A 16,397-nucleotide genomic window follows, 5' to 3' on the forward strand; every position below is an offset into this window, starting at 1 on the left:
AGACCTCTGTGATAGATTGAAGATATTTGTCAAAAAGCAGCTTTATCCACCGAGGTGCATGAATAAGTAAAAAGGTGAAAGAAAGGCATTATTTTTAACCTAAACACTCTTCTGTGTGTGTATTCCTCTCTTTCAGTCACTTGGACAAGTGCAGCATGAGGGCTCTGGCCAGCAACATGGTCCAGACCAACACAGCCCAGCTGAAGTGGTGCAGGGCCGCCGGCATCCACCCAGCAGACGCCTGCAGGCCCTGCGATGAGCCCTTCTGGACTACAAAGCAGGAAACAACGAGCTGGCTGCTGAAAATGCTGCTCTGAGGGAGCAGACAGCCAGCTGTCCTTCCTCTTCCTCCACCCCCTCAACTCTCCTATCAGCCCACTGCCCAGACTCCCCTCCTCCCATCATCCATCCTTCCTCTCCCTCCTTCTCTCTCCTCCTTCAGGGCAGCATGGTGGCTCAGTGATCATCACCACAGAGCTCACAGATGAAAAGAAGCTGCTGGTTTCAAACTGGACCAGCCTCTTCTGCCTGAGTGGATGTTCCCCTTGCGTCCATGTGTGTTTACTCCCTGTTCTCCGCTTTCCTCCCACAGTCCAAAGACATGGAGGTAAGACAACCTGATCACATTGTTAATAAGCACAATTAAATATAAAACAAAAAACAATCACGTCTGCTTATTTCTGCTTTGGTGAGTGCAGAGATAATATGAGGATGACCCTTCATTTTCACTTAAACACAGCATGATGGGATTGTAGAGGTACCAGTTACTGCGGCTGATGCCCTTCAGACAGTAGGGAAACGCTGCCCTCTGCTGATAACAGATGAGTGTTGCATCAAAGTGTTTGCAGAGATCTTGGAGTGCTTCAGAGAGAGTACGGCTCTTTGTTCAATGAGCTGTGAAAACGCTGTATTTAACTGAATACAAACTCACTCAGTGTAGTTCTACATCAAAGCATTTGCACAAACCACTTTCTTTGGCTTTTCAGTCAGAGGATACGCGCTTGAATTTATTATGTGTTTGCATATTAGACATAATTGATTTAAGTGTTGAATAAAGAGTGGACGTTTAATTGAATTTTCAGATTTTACTCGAATTAGCATTGGTACACATTGTCTTTGGGGAATCTGAACTAACCCTTTAAAACACCAACGTCACAGAATAACACAAACTAACCAGCTGAGGCAGCGGCAGACCAGCAGCTCTGTGAGACAAAATGACTAGTTTTGTCGAAGGAGTTTTGTGCCTTTGAAGAGAGAGTAGATGGATTTAACGGCTTCAGTCTCCAGTTGGAAAGGGCTGTCTGACCGCAAGATATAGCAGTGAAAATATTCTCAATCTAATATTGATTTTTTTTTTCCAGTGTGCCTTTTCTTAACTATCTAAAACATATTTTGCTGCAGCTCCCGTCCACAGCAGTGCATCGCTTAGCTTCCTTCACCATCACTCCTGCTGCTTCTCCAAATTCAGGGTGTGCCGTCCACCATCTCCTGCAGGTAATACACTGATTGTTGATAAATACCTCACACAGCCCCACCTCAAAAAGCCTGAACTATCCCTTTAAACAATTTGGTTACCACCAGAGGGCCCAAGAGAACAGATATCAACCTCCTCTGGGCTTCAGTGATTCAACAAATAATTTATAAGATAAAAAAAATCCGAATATGAAATGTAGCCTAACAGACTGTCACAGTGCTCTGACAGATGACGGTTTCTATATTAATTTATAGTGTAGCATGAGATAAGAAGTGAGACAGAGAGAAGAAAGAAATGTTTTACTCACCCGCTGAATTTAATCAGATAACCCTCAGACACACTGAGAGGCATTAAGATGAGTATGTTCCTGTGAGTGTTTGTCTATGTGTTTGAATTAATAAACACAGTGTTTGCACAGTTGTGACTGCATGAGAGGGTATTATTGTAAAAGTGTTCCAGCAGCCTGGAGCAGCTTGTATTTTCTCACCAGCACAGAGATCATATTGAATCATCTCAGGCCTTCAATCAAACTATCAAACAAAAACACTTGTTGTTTTTCCCATTCGTTCAGCCAGCTGAAGTTTGGAGACTACATAAGACGGACCAGCTGTACCGCAGCGCGTTTCTGAAGACGTGTAAATGGACAATGAGGGTTGTTCTCGCTTTGCTGTTGCTGCCTCTCGGTCTGTGTGGTTCAGGGACTCAGAGGGAGGGTGGAGGCCTCGGCGAGGCGGGTGAGATCAGCCAGTTTCAGCCCCTTTTCACCCCTGACATGTGGGCGGAGGTGAGGGCGCTGAGAGAGATGGTGGTGGAACTCAAGGTGGAGCTGAGGAACCTGGAGGTCAGAGTGAAGGACAGCCAGAGCCAGATGAATGAAGTGAAAGCTGAGCAGATCATCACCAAGGTGCACACGGAGCAGCTGCAGAGAGAGGAATCTGGTACAGACTGATTACACTTCCTGTTTATTATCATTATGATTATTATATGACAGAAGTATGTCAGTGAACTGATGCTCTTATTGTGAGCTCCAGAATAATTCTTTAATAGACAGCGCGTTATGAATCGGATCAGTCATCAACATTTAATGAAAAATGCGACAGAGCTCGTTGTGCTGTTGAAATGAGAAATTCACTTAACCATTCACAAATAAAAATCTACGTTCTTCTGTTTTTCAGTCCAAGCCACAGAACTTGTTTCTCTGGGATCTAGACTGACTGCCACCGAGAGCAGAACAGGTGACCTAGAAAGAGAGACTGCAGGTATTTCACTGACAGACATGACGGTCTGATAAGTTTCATGGGTTGTTATTGTCTGTGCCATTATTTTAACTGGTGCTATTGTAATTTCAGTTTCTTTAAAAAGGAAAATATAGCTAAAAAAAAGTGATGGTGTGAGATGAAAAGTTGAGATCATATTGGTTGTGTTGGGTGATGCTGACAGTAAAGTGTACTTTAATCATATCATGGACATCTACAGTATTTTTCTAGTACATTTTTGAGTATTGTTCAGCAGATAAGATGAGGGTCAAATACTGTATGAAATCCATTGTGCATATTAACAGTGCGATATTCTCAGACTTACAGTCCAGACTGAGGAGCAGTGAGAGTGAACTCCTCATCAGTAAGTCCAGGATTGACCAGCTGCAGAGAGAAAACGCAGGTGATGATTGTACCTGCTCACCCACAACACACACATGCACGACTTCTTTAGTCCAGATTAACTTTAATGATACACATTTATTTTTGTGTTCACAGAAAAACCAAAGGTGGCCTTTTACGCGGCTCTGACTGATGAAGGAAATATTGGATCATACAACACAGACATCACACTGAGATACAGCAAGGTCTTCACCAACACTGGCAACGGCTACAATCCAGCCACAGGTAACACACAGCAGGTCACATGAGCACGTGTGGTCGTGTCAATCTATACATATCAATAGTTTCACTTTCTACTCTTACTCTGTAGGTTTGTTCACAGCACCAGTCAGAGGGGTCTACTATTTCCAGTTCACTGTGTGTGGGGACCAAACAGGTCATATGGGTGTATCTGTGTACAAGAACAGCCAAAGGATTATGTTTAATGTGGAGTGGAAGGAGGAAGAGGGCTTTAAGCACTTCACTAACTCTGTTGTCTTGGAGCTGACAGCAGCAGATGAAATTCGCCTGGTTCTCCCATCAGACTTTTCTCTCTATGATGATGCAAATAGCCACAGCACCTTCAGTGGATCCCTTCTGTTCCCACTGTAAGGATGCTGTTTAGGCTGCTGAGTGAGTGATTTGTCACAAACCCTGTTGTTATTGGCTGTGATTCTTTAGAAATGCTGATATATCTCTGCACCGCTGAGACTTCATTTACTGACTTCCCTCAAGTGTCGTCACACGAAAACAACACTCAGATAAAGTTTTTGGGTTCTGTTTATCACATCATCTTCACATAGTATCTTCATATAAACTTTAACATGACACATGATGTTCACATGCTGCAACTGTTTAAATTCAATCTATAACAGCAAAAATTGTTACTGTAAGTTGTTGTACACAGTTGTTGAACTCAGCTGTCAGCACCAACAGTGGAAAAAATATTCATAAGTGAAAGTAGTAGTAGTAGTTTATTATTTAAATGTATACAGTATAATAAATTAATCCAATGAGTCCCAAAAGAACAAAAGACAGTAGAGTTAAAGATCACAAGATTAATCTGAGGGGTCATGAGATGATTAATGAGATACAGAAGGAGAGAAATAAAGCTCTATTAAGCAAATTTATATGAACTTTTGGGACTTTTCTCTATTTTTTTTTTATATAAAATATTCGATAATTTCACCTCTTTGGGCCTCAAATTGATATTTAAATGAAACATCTGAGAAGTAAAGAGGAGAAATGTCTCTTTGGTGGAACTGATAACAGACATCTGAAACACGGCGTAGAGCTATGTTAGATTATTATGTTAGATAAATGTGGTGGAATAGAGGTGTGAAGTAGCATAAAAATGGAAATACTGAATTACGAGTACTTCAAAATTTAAAGTCCAGTACTTGAGTAAATGTATTTAGTTACTTCCCGTCATGGGTAAGCACAGTGTTCTCGTGCGCCCGTCTGTCTGTCACAGCCTCTTTCTGCTTCCTCCCTTTGTTGACTGTCCCAGTGTATCTAATTATTTTTCTCCCGTCTTTTTTCCTCCTGTCAATGATAAAATTGACTTCTCCTCTTATTCTTTCTTTTCTGCTTTTTAAATTCTCCAGGGAGGCTGAACCTCTGTTTGTTCTGTCTTTGCAGGCTCAGAGAATAATATCCATATAATCTTTATCTTAACACTCGAAAATGCACGCACATGAAAATGTGATTAGCGTGAGACTCAACTGGCCTCAAGTCTCGCGGCAGATTTAAGCCACTCCGTCATTTTCCCAAGGTGGGAATGTGTGGATGGGGATGTGGGAATGTTGCGTTCTCCTTCCACGTTACAGAGGTATGCAGATGTCAGCCTGCCCAGGATGCTTCCCTCCCTTCCGCGCTATGCATGCTGGGTCAGGCTTCAGCAGTGGTAGAAGATGTATTTAGAGCCTTTTCTTAAGTAAATGTAACAATATGACAATGGAAAAATACTCAATTACAAGTTAAAGTCCTGCATTTAAAATCCTACTTAATCAGCTAATTGTACTCTAAGTATCAAAAGTAAAAGTACTCATTATGAAGAAAAATAGCCCCTGTGAGAGCTATAGTCATATTATATTCTATATATACAGTATATATAATTATTGTTGCTGATATATCAGTGTATAAGCAGTATTTTAAGTTATTGCTGCTTGAGGTGGAGCTAATTCTGTACTTTTTGGACTGCTGGGCAGTTTAGCAACTTATAAACTGATCATATATGTAAACAAAAGATAAAGATTGATGAGAATGTGACACGTTTTTTGGACTTGACGTGCTCCTCTATGTGATTTCTACCATCATTACTGAATGTACAGTTTTCGCACTTTTACTGTTAATGTTTAATTTATTCATCTCATCATTACAAACAAATGCATAATTATGGCATAATGTATTTCTGGTGAAATGTGCTCCGTCCTAAGAGTTCTTATGAAAAGAAAAAAAAAAAAGAGAAGAAAGAAAGGAGACAATAAAGTCAGACTGAAAACATCCATTCATACACTTTTAATGTCTAATATGCTATTAGATTCTACTGTAATGTCACTGCACACAGTACAAGCACAACTAAGTGCAGTTTAGCATATAGCCAGATGGTGCTAATAGTAGCAAAAGTGCATTTGTTATGTATGTAAATATAAACACATGCACAGGACAGAATGAACGATAAAGCAGTGGGGTACTGCCGGTAAGAAGAGATGTAATTGTGATATATATACAAAATAAACAAAGGTGGAATAAAAGGATGAGCAGTGAATGAACTCATCAGCCTTTACAGTGTGAGTGCATTGACTGTCTAACACCTTGGAGGAAAATAAAATAGAAATGGGTCAACACGAAATCGCTGCTGTTTGGAAACCCTGTATCTAAATCACGGAGATTCCTGTGCCTTTTGTTTGTTTTTAATGTGTGGAGACAAAAAAAAAAAAAAAGCTGAAATGTGGTAGAGTGGGTGCTGCGTGGTAATAAAAGAAGGAACTTTCTCTCTTACAGAATCACTTTAAGGGCCTTGTGCTGCATAAACTGTCTCAATGGCAATGATGGGTCTGCCCGAATGAGATTATGATTACACACAAAAAAGGATTTTCTAAGAACTAAGGAAGAGTGGGGGAGATAAGTGGATGAGGGAGAGGCTTTCCCTCACAGGGGCTCATCACAGCGTGGTGTCCAGCAGCCACAGGAATATCAGATTTGGGAGAACGAGTATCATTCAGAGAGTTCATTTTGCCTGGAGATGGGTTCACTGCCTCTTTATCTCAGGAAACCCTGAGACTGTTATTCCCATCTGTTTTAGCTGTGATCTGTCCCATGGCATTTGGCACACAGATTAGAGTAATAGGACAGAAGGGGCAGGGGTGCATTTAGAGGCTCTGAATTGCTTTCGAGGCAGCGCCGACTGGACAGGGAGGGCTGCAGTGACATGGAGTGAAATCACGTCTTGCACAGAGCGAAGGAGAGAACAGGCCTTTGATGGGGTTTTGCTGTGAAGGCACTTAAATGAGTGAAATAATTGGATGCTGGAGGCCTCGTCTCAGCTCAGGCAAGAATGCAAACCCCATTTTTTCCATGAGTGTCAGGCATGTGGAGGAGGTAAAGTCCAGTACAGTCACAGCCAAAGGGGCTTTAATATCATTTCTTTCACACCACCCCATACATTCAATCTAAACAGAATTAGGGCACTTTTTCAGTTGAATTGTATCAGGAAGTTGTACAGGTACCAGGGGATCCACGCACTGTATTGCTTCGTCAGAGATATTGATCCTTCCATGGCTTCCCTGCTCCACTGCAGATGAAAGCAAGCTGTTTTGCTGCTTGGTATCACCCCGGTGAACTTGGCGAGGAATGAATGAATGCCTGAGAAAGAAATGGAGGCAGAACATTTGAATGTAATTCTGACTCTTACCCCCACTCTTACCACAGTTTGGCTCTCATTTAAAGAACAGCAGGACAAAGAGCAAGCGTATCCTCATTCATCCTCATTCAGTTTACGGTAATTGACTGGAACTGAGTTAAGGTTCGACCAATATTTCATTCAAACGTCACACTTAATCTGCTGTGATTTAGTAGTGCTGGCTCAAAGGGAAACTTTTCAACCTGGACCTTATTTTCCCATGTTTTTGTGTCTGAGTGACTGATGGGGACAACAGGTTTTGAAATTGGTCCAGTATTGAGCGAGAGGCCATCAGCCATCAGCCGCGAAACAAACTGCAACGCTATCCTTCCTGGCAATTTCACATCGTCATCGTACGTCCAGTGCTGTTTTTGCCACTGACAGGCTCAAATTGTTATTCTAAGTCTAAAAGTCCAGTAACTGGTTACTGGCTCTGGTTACTCCGCAGTATTTTTGGACTGTACTTTGATTTATAATCAAAAGTCAGATTCAGGATTAGGTGTAGCCCAGGGAATAAGGTCCTGTATAATAGAGATTGAAAGAAATAGTCCCACTTTCTGGGTGATGTTTTTTTCACCTTCTTTCCAAGAGGCAGACAAGAAGTCTGTCTGTGCCTTAAGCGCTGGGCAGCCTGAGGGGGGATGCCATCCCTCTTATTACCAAAGTGCATCCCCCTTGTTAACCTGCCGCCCCCTTCTCCACGCCCCAGCAGCAGAGTGCAGGGGCAGAGGGGTTGTTTGGTTGAATATGTTCGTCTAGCCTGTCTGACTCATTGATTCTTTATCTGACTGAAGTTTGTGCAAGTTAGAATCTATGACCTCGAGCATGGCTCTGAAATATCAGCAGCCTCACTGTGTATTGATAAACCCATGGTGCTGTCCATGGTGCTGAAGTAGCAAATACTCAATTCTGGACGATATTGTAGCCTATATACTCTATGGAGTAGTCTCACCTTTATGGTCAAAGTGACAGGTAGCAGCGTGGAGTCATGGAGAAGATCATAGAGACACACTGCTGCCTGTAGTATTCCTGTAATAGTCCTAAAATGCTTCTATGATCACTCAGTAGCACTTATGATGCTGAAAATATACCCCGGAACCCATGAGAGTTAAGTAGCCCTTAATCCTAACTCATCCCCCCAAAAAAGGAACAAATCACCGACTGGCGTTAAATATATCACAGGAGAATTGAGGTGATTATGTCAGGATAAAGACTGAAAACAGGGGGAAACGGCTCCCCTGGCCTCCCTCCAGAGTTCAAAAAACAGTGTGTGAGTGTGAAAATGAGAATCTCTGGTTTCAATTATGACCCACATCATACAGTGTAACTCTTCCTGGTTTACAATGTCACTCTTCATAATATTTTGTTGGAATTTTGTTTGAGTTCGATCACATGGACCAGAGGAGGGACACACATGAGCTACAATGTGTATCAGGATCTTCATGGAGACAGGGGCGAATCCAGACAGTAAAGTAGGACGGCTGAATGGTGTTGATGGTAAAAGAGACTCATTAGAAGATGAGGCGGGAATGACAGGAGGAGGGCAATTTACAAGCTGGTTAGCAGTGTTAAACAGGAACCTCGAGTTGTGTTTATTACCATTAATTAAGCCAGAAAAGTCAGCTGCTCGCACATTTAAGTGGGACAACCCTGCAAGTGTATGGAGTGGAAGCATCTTGGGCTGATATACACAAATCATTAAACCATCTAACTTGGTCATTAGTATTAGTGAAGTGAGGAAGGCAATGGGCAGATTAGAAAAGTAGCTGGAAAATGTGTCTCTGGACTTCTCATTAAAGATGCAACAAGAGATAGTAAGTTTCTGGGTTATTGCAGTAGGTAGTACAAGGGCATCAAAGCCAATACATTTGTGGTTAGAGACAAAGACAGTTTATAATGAGGGAATTCAGAGACATGCCCACAGAAGCACAAAGTCAAGGGCGTGCCTGTGGTCATGTGTGGGGCCAGAGACGTGTTGCACAAGGTTAAAAGATTTAAAACTGTTTAGAAAATCTCTGGCAAACAAGAGAGAACAGTACAGAGGAAAATACATATTTTAACACCCAAGCTTAAATTCAAAGCTGATAAAAGAACCAAAGCAAAAAGGAATCCAAGTGAGCTGATTCTTAAAAGCAGCTGCAACGCCTCCACCACTGCCAGCTCACCTATAGCTGCATTCAGAAAGTTGATACTGAGTAGGCAGAGGCACTCCAGGTTTAAGCCAGGTCTCAGTGAGGAATAGGAAGTTGAGGTTATGGGATGTAATTAGATCACTGTGGATGAAAGGTTTATTAGTGACTGGGCTGTGGGCTGTGATGCATTTAGTTTTATTTAAACTTTATTTTACCAGGAAGTCCCATTCAGATCTTACAACAGAGTCTTGGCTAAGGTAGCAGCTGAACACAATCGCAACATATAGGAGGGTACAGAGGTAAACTGGACGTTTACCCAGTATCGCCTTACGGATAAAAATATACCAGCACAGTTGTCAGCGATTGGCCAGTGATGTCCAAGCCACCAAAGCATTAAGGAATGCGATGGTGAGTGAGAGACTTTGCATTTTTAATGAAACATAGAGATGCTTGATACACTGAATTAAAGCTCTTTAGAGTGGAGGAGGCTGCACGCATACACAATAGATCACTGTAATAAATCACCATAATCTAAAGCGTCACCCTGTTTCTTGACGGACACACACTTTATCCGTCCGCCCACCACTTCTGTGCAGCGTCTCTGGCTAGAACGCTGGTTGCCTGGCAAACTGACGGTGACAACAGAGCTCCAGGAAGTGGCTGTGCTCGACTGCTGTTCTCCAAGAAACACTTTCAGCACGTCACTTCCTCTAAAGTCACAAAAATGTACTGATTAAAGTAATGAAACATAACGTGTCATTGGCGAGCTTTAGAGGAGTCAGGTGTGTTTTTGAACTCTGGACAGAGCCAGGCTAGCTGTTCCCCCTGCTTCCAGTCTTTATGCTAAGCTAAGCTAATCATCTGCTGGCTGTAGCTCTTTGATCAGTACACAGACGTGAGAGTGGTATCAATCCTCTCAGCTCACTCTCTGGATGAAAGTGAATAATCGTTTTTCCCAAAACACTGAACTACTCCTACTCCTTTAACCCCCCCCCCCCTTTCTGTATATGTGTATGTAAATCCAGAGTTGAGGATGTTGTGTCAGTTCACGTTTAGCCACTTGTGAATTCAGTTCTTAATTTTGCCTATATTTGTTTACCAAACTCGATCAAGAACATTATGTCCTCTACCGGTGTGTTTGAAATGTTCATTTAGTGTCTTGTCCGCGGTCCAGTCCAGCCACACAAGTGAGTCCCACCGGGGGGTTTTTGTGGTCCCTGATGAATTAGCAGTGTCTCAAGTCTGGTCTTATTTTCAAGGTCAACAAGGGACTTTCACACATGGCCGTTAATGTTGGTTATGGAGTGTTAAAAAGCACCATCCATGACTGGTCAGCATGTGTAGAAGGATAAGGGCAAAAGGGTGTTTTTATTTTAACCTTCACATGCTCTGCATTGCAGTGACAGCATGTTGGTGTGTATTCACCCTGCACCACATAGAGACCGCTGAAACAGTTGTGACTGTAGACATGAAATGTGCTCGGCAGAATGCCTGTGTTCAGTGTGATGTTTCCGTATGTGCCATCTTTAGCTGCTGGATTTTTTTTTAGTTTCTTTTAAGCTGTAACAGTCATTGAACTGAAGATGGATGCCCCTCTGGACCTGTGTACCCATGCAGTGCTATCAGTGTCAAACAGAATTTCACAGACAATTCACAGATTTTCACAAAGCCACAGCACACAGAGACAGCAGCAGCACTGCACGCAGACGTTTGCTTGTTGCATTTCTAACTCTTTAACCAGCAGCTACATGCTGGATGTTCAGTAAAACACAGAACTCAGTAGCTGGAGCGATAATGGCCATGTGCACTCGTTGAAATGGAAGACCTCACTCCCCCTGAAAGAGACATGAGCTCCCCAGAAAGCCTCATTTTAGAAATTTGTAGAGAGCAAAGATGGATAAAATATCAACATTTTTTGTGCAGAAATCTGCATTTTCATGTATTTTCAAGGTCCTGGAATGAATGATAACAGTAAAGCACTTAACATTACTCTCAGCTCGAGTGTTTAATTGTGTTTAGCCATTTCCAATGCAATGCTGTTATTCCTGCTGCGGTAATCCATGTGTGGCGGCACATTTGGGTTTGCATGTTACGCACCATACATTCTCTTTTGAAAGACGTCTTCTGGCTAACAAGTGTTTGTTTTCACCATTGGTTAAACAGACAAACACATGTCTGAACATGTGATTACAGTTTAAACAGACTGTGCTTGACTTGTGTAGACATGTAAGGGATCAGCTTGAATCAGAGACGTGTGCACGGCAAGCAGAGCGCACAGAAAGACAGAAGGGACCAAAAACTTACAGCGTACAGCTGTTGTGTTTGCTGTTGCTGGTTGACATGAACACTAACATGAAGCAGGGGGAGTTCAGTGAATATCCACGGTGTATGGAATACTGAAATGAGAAATTAGCATTCTTTTAGCTTTTGGAGGCATTTGATGACTGATTATTGCAAATACCAGGGGACACAAATTATCATATTTTGCATATTACAGGGGATATAACCCTCCATCACCTACAGCGATTACATGCTTTTGTCTGACAGTGTTTGCATATACTCATACTGTGTATGCATGTGTATTTGTGTGCGTGTGTGTGTGCGTGCCATTTGTCTGTACCTGGCAAGGTCAATTCCTCACATCAGTCATCTAGGCCGTTGGGATTTTTCTAATCTGTCAAAATCTGTCAACATTTGGCTGCGTGGAACAAATGACAGATGCAGACTGACTGCTTTATATCTAGAGGGCTTGTTTCAGTGCGATGTATATGTGTGCAACTGTGTGCATGCGTGTGCGTTACAGCCGTATGCTTCTGTCTTTGTGGAGACAAGCCTATATATGGGTATTCCTTTTGTTATGCTGTAATCGCTGTGCAGCCTCAGAAGGGACTAACGAGGCAGCAATATGAGAACTTCATCTTTTATTGTTTATCATTTCCATTTGACTTGATGCAGTGAGAATAACAGGGGGAAAGAGAGATGCTTTTATTTTGGTTCAAACGGGCCCTTACAGAAGCTTTTTGGTGCAACTCACAGAGAGAGTGCTTTCTTTAGCTGATAAACTTTGTCAATGAGATGCAAATCCATGCAGCACTGTGGAGGGAAAAAGCCAAGAGAGCTGGGCTACTGCTTACACACACACACACACACACACGCAGACAACACACAACATTAAAGGCTAACTTTCTCCTTCAAGCACTTCAGACATGCATGCATTTGCTGAGACAGTGCGTAGTAAAAGTGTCTTTGTTCCTGATCCGTCGCTTAGCGATTCACACACGGTCGCTGTCAGCTGCAGCAGCCGTCTGTGCGGCCCTGTGCACAAATTGAATCAAGCCAATCATCCTCACAAAATCCAATCAGTCTGCAATACAGGTATTCCATGTGGGGCTTTATTCAATAACAGAAGAATTGTATTCCAAAACATTATACAGTATCCATTTCAGCTTCAAGATATAACCAAAAGTTTTCAGCTGACTCAGTGGGACAGAAAGAAATGGGACTTACTTGGTTAATATTATTTTCAAAATCAGCAGTAAAATTTATATGTAGAGACTCGTTTACACTGATGAGGAGAGTCAGAGTGAGACTCATAGTCACAGAGGCGGTTACTTTATGTGTGAATTACCAAAAATATTTGGAAATGTAAGCATTTTCAAAAGTGGAACTGCAATATCAGAGAGTAAAAACATTTGGTCATTTCTCAACTTTCCCTATTTTTGATGTGTGACTAATACCAGGATCAGACTACAGGACATTTTTTGAGACGGTCACCGTGTCAGATTAGGCTATCAGAGAGACATAAATCCTTGCCGTGACTCAGCAGAGAGACTTCGCAGACTTCATGTCGGACTCCAGTCATAAATGATCAGTAAGGTGTCGGGGTCCGACTTTACTGCTCCACTCGATAGCATGAACACGTATGTGACCTGGAACAGCTTACTGTCCCTCTGCACTGAAGGGGGGCTCTGTCATTACCTTTAATGTAGCATATATCGTGCATATAATAGCATTTAAGAAAACTGAAGAAGGGATCAGTCCATCTGTGGCTCAGCATCATCAAACACGAAATAATCCTGGACGTTGTTTGATTTTGAAAAATGGCACAAAAATTCTGACCTGCTAGCTTTGTGTCTGGATGTCATCCCAGGTGCTGCATCAGTTGTCTTCTGCGTTTCCACCCAAATGCAACACAAATTTGATGAGAATTTTCAGATAATCAGCAAAAGGAAATGCAAATGCATCCATCTGCTACTTTTATGTGAATAACGGGAGTTGAGTGCATCAAGAAAAACAGTTGCTGGTGCTAATTTTCCAGTCTGGTGCCATTAAGCTACTGCAGCAGAAGAAGGTGCAACAAGATGACATAATTAAAAGAGCGTCAATCAAGCTGGTGGAAAATTGCACAAAAAACATGTGGATGACGCACTACACAAGGTGGAACGAGCAACTGTCCTGCCCAACTTTCATTTCTGTTCCCAACATATTTGCATAGTGATCAGGCTGACAGCGTGTAGTCTGAGCCCAGCATTAGCCTCCTATCCCTTTGGGGAAACACCCCTCTGATGCATCCTAATCTGCCATCAAAGCTACGCTCAGGGCCACAGCATTATATTTACAAGACGCCCTACATAAGCCTGGGATGGGACGAGTCTTGGTCACACAAGAAGAGCCATATGGTGACCACCGCCACTCTGTGATTGGAGTCAGAGGTCACGGTTTGCTTTGCTCCGCAGATCTGGTGAAGGTGACAGCTGTGTCAAATTAGATATTGATCTTAGGTTTGTGTCAGCTCATTTCTGGGTGCTCTTCTTTTTCTGGTATCCATATAATCGATTTATCTGAAAGCCACATCTGTGGGTTGCAGGACATTCTTTGATATCAAGTTCCTCGGAGCGTGTTAGCAGTTAGCCAGCGGCTTGTTGAATATTTGATGTGCTCTCCCTTCTTGAAATGTGTGTGCATGTGGTTGAGCGTGTTGCGCATTCCACAAATATTAGTGGATCGATTCTCATTGCGTGGATGGACCCTGAATGTGAAGGCTGAGTCCTGCTTTTATCTGCTATGCAGCTCGCCAACATAAGGTGACACTGTTGATTTGAGGATGGATCAATAGGACAGGATACTGTGAAAGCAGGAGATAATGAGGCATCTCGCACCCACAGCATCATGTGTTTACTGATGCCATGTTCAGTGCGTTTTGTTTGGTCTGCGCTGTAGTGTTGTACAAGGATGGGGATCTTTTTAGAGGCTGTTTTAGTGCAAAACAGTTTTTATTGTAAGTTGGATGTCAAAGCTCAGTTAAACTGTCTTTGAGTTCACAGTCTTTTTTTTATGACTGTGCCTAATTAACACTTTTCAAAGTCTGACTGTCTACTTTTACTGTCTATTTTACTCTCCTTTTAATTTCGGCATGAAAATGCACACACATAAAAATACACGACTTTTACTGCTAAAAATAGCAGTAAAAGTCGTGGATTTTTACTCCCAGGTCAATGGTCTGGAACATTTTCTTTATGACCATTCAGACCCAATTAGCAGACTTCCTTACTTCTTTATGGAGCTTCCCACCCTGTAATATGCTTTCATACAAACTTTGAAAGGCATTTTCATAAAAGATTGTGCTTGATGTCTTTCATCGTGTTTCATGTCTATAAGCGATATTTCTAACAACTGGTATTGATCATAGTGATGAATATACAGAGAATTATCACCTGAATCTGCAGCTTCTCTCAGCTTTACGGAGCTTTATCGTGAGTTTCAGCTCATTGTTTAGCTGTCCGGACTTGACTGTTTTATTTCACTCTTGCTGCTCACGTTGCGTCATTTTTAGCTGCAGCAGGCAGCTGTTTTCAGCAAAAAAAAAAAAGCTCTAAAAACCCACTGCGCACTACCTGCTCAGCAGCAAATGGCAGACAGACACAGTCAGCAACAATGTAGTGAACATAGAGGAGCATTCAGCCGCTAAAGGGCCAGATGTTTCCCTCAGGAGCTGGCGGAGACCAAAACAGAGGTAAAAGAGAGTGGATACTGGACTCTCAGCTGGATGTGTATATAAGCAACATTTGCCACATCGACTTTATACTGGAGGCCTGTATGTTGTGCTCGAGGAGTTTGTCTTTACTTTGTCGAATGTGTGTACAAATATTAAGTTCCACATGCTCTGAGCCAGATACAATAAGGTTAGACATCTGGAGGAGCCAACTTGAGGCACTCCATGAGCTCCAGCTCTGCCGCCAGAGTGTCAAACTCTCAGTTGTTTCATTTAAAAGCACGATTTGGCATGAACAAAGACAATTTGAAGGAGATGACTCAGCAGAGGAAACTGCACACAGCAGAATGATAAATGTCTGCACAGAACAACAACAAGCTGCAGCTCTGGCCTCTGTTGTTGTCAGATGCTGACATGCATTAAGAATTTCTCCCATGAATTTTTTTGAAACCAGAAAATGTCTGTGTGCATTTCAGCTGGTAGAGGATTGGCATCTGAAACAGGCATGTTTTTACTTCTGATACGAGGTCTTGAGGAAAGGAAAGTTCTGGATGTGCTCATCGACATTTCAGAAACATATGCAAAATGTAGACGGTAAAATAGATTCCAGGTTGCAGATATTATCTCATGTTAGCTTTAAATGGATTCAGTCAAGAGAGTGAGAGCAAGAAAGGTTGTGTGTGTGTGTGTGTGTGTGTGTGTGTGTGTGTGTGTGTGTGTGTGTGTGTGTGTGTGTGTGTTTTGGCTCAACCTCCTAAATCCTCAGGCTGTTCATCTTATCATCTGAGATTTGCCAGCTTTGCCCTGTTTGTGTATGTATATTTAGATATTAAAATGTGTGTCTGCGTGTGTGTGTGTGTGTCTGTCTGTCTGTCTGTCTATCTGTTTGTGTGTTAATGTGTGCTGGAAGTCTAACTATGCTAATACGGGCTCTCTCTCTCTCTCTCTCTCTCTCTCTCTCTCTCTCTCTCTCTCTCTCTTTCACACCCACACAATACTCTCTCATACTCTCTCTTATGGCCTACTTCCTGCCTGATCACGTGACCAGCTGGCAGCGAAGGTGATTTAGTGGGAGAACCAACGATGCTGGAGGGCACTACAGGTCCCAAGATGCCAAGGGGCACCCTCTGTTTTCCCTGCCCCCTTGAGAATCCTCATGTCAGTAATTAGTGAACACCACCTCTGACGTCCGTGTGGGTTTGTGCTTGTGTGTGTGAGGATACTCTGTTTTTAGATTTTTTGTTTGCACGTGTAAGAG

This window comes from Chaetodon auriga, chromosome 15, assembly GCF_051107435.1.
Source record: "Chaetodon auriga isolate fChaAug3 chromosome 15, fChaAug3.hap1, whole genome shotgun sequence".
Classification (NCBI taxonomy): Eukaryota; Metazoa; Chordata; class Actinopteri; order Chaetodontiformes; family Chaetodontidae; genus Chaetodon; species Chaetodon auriga.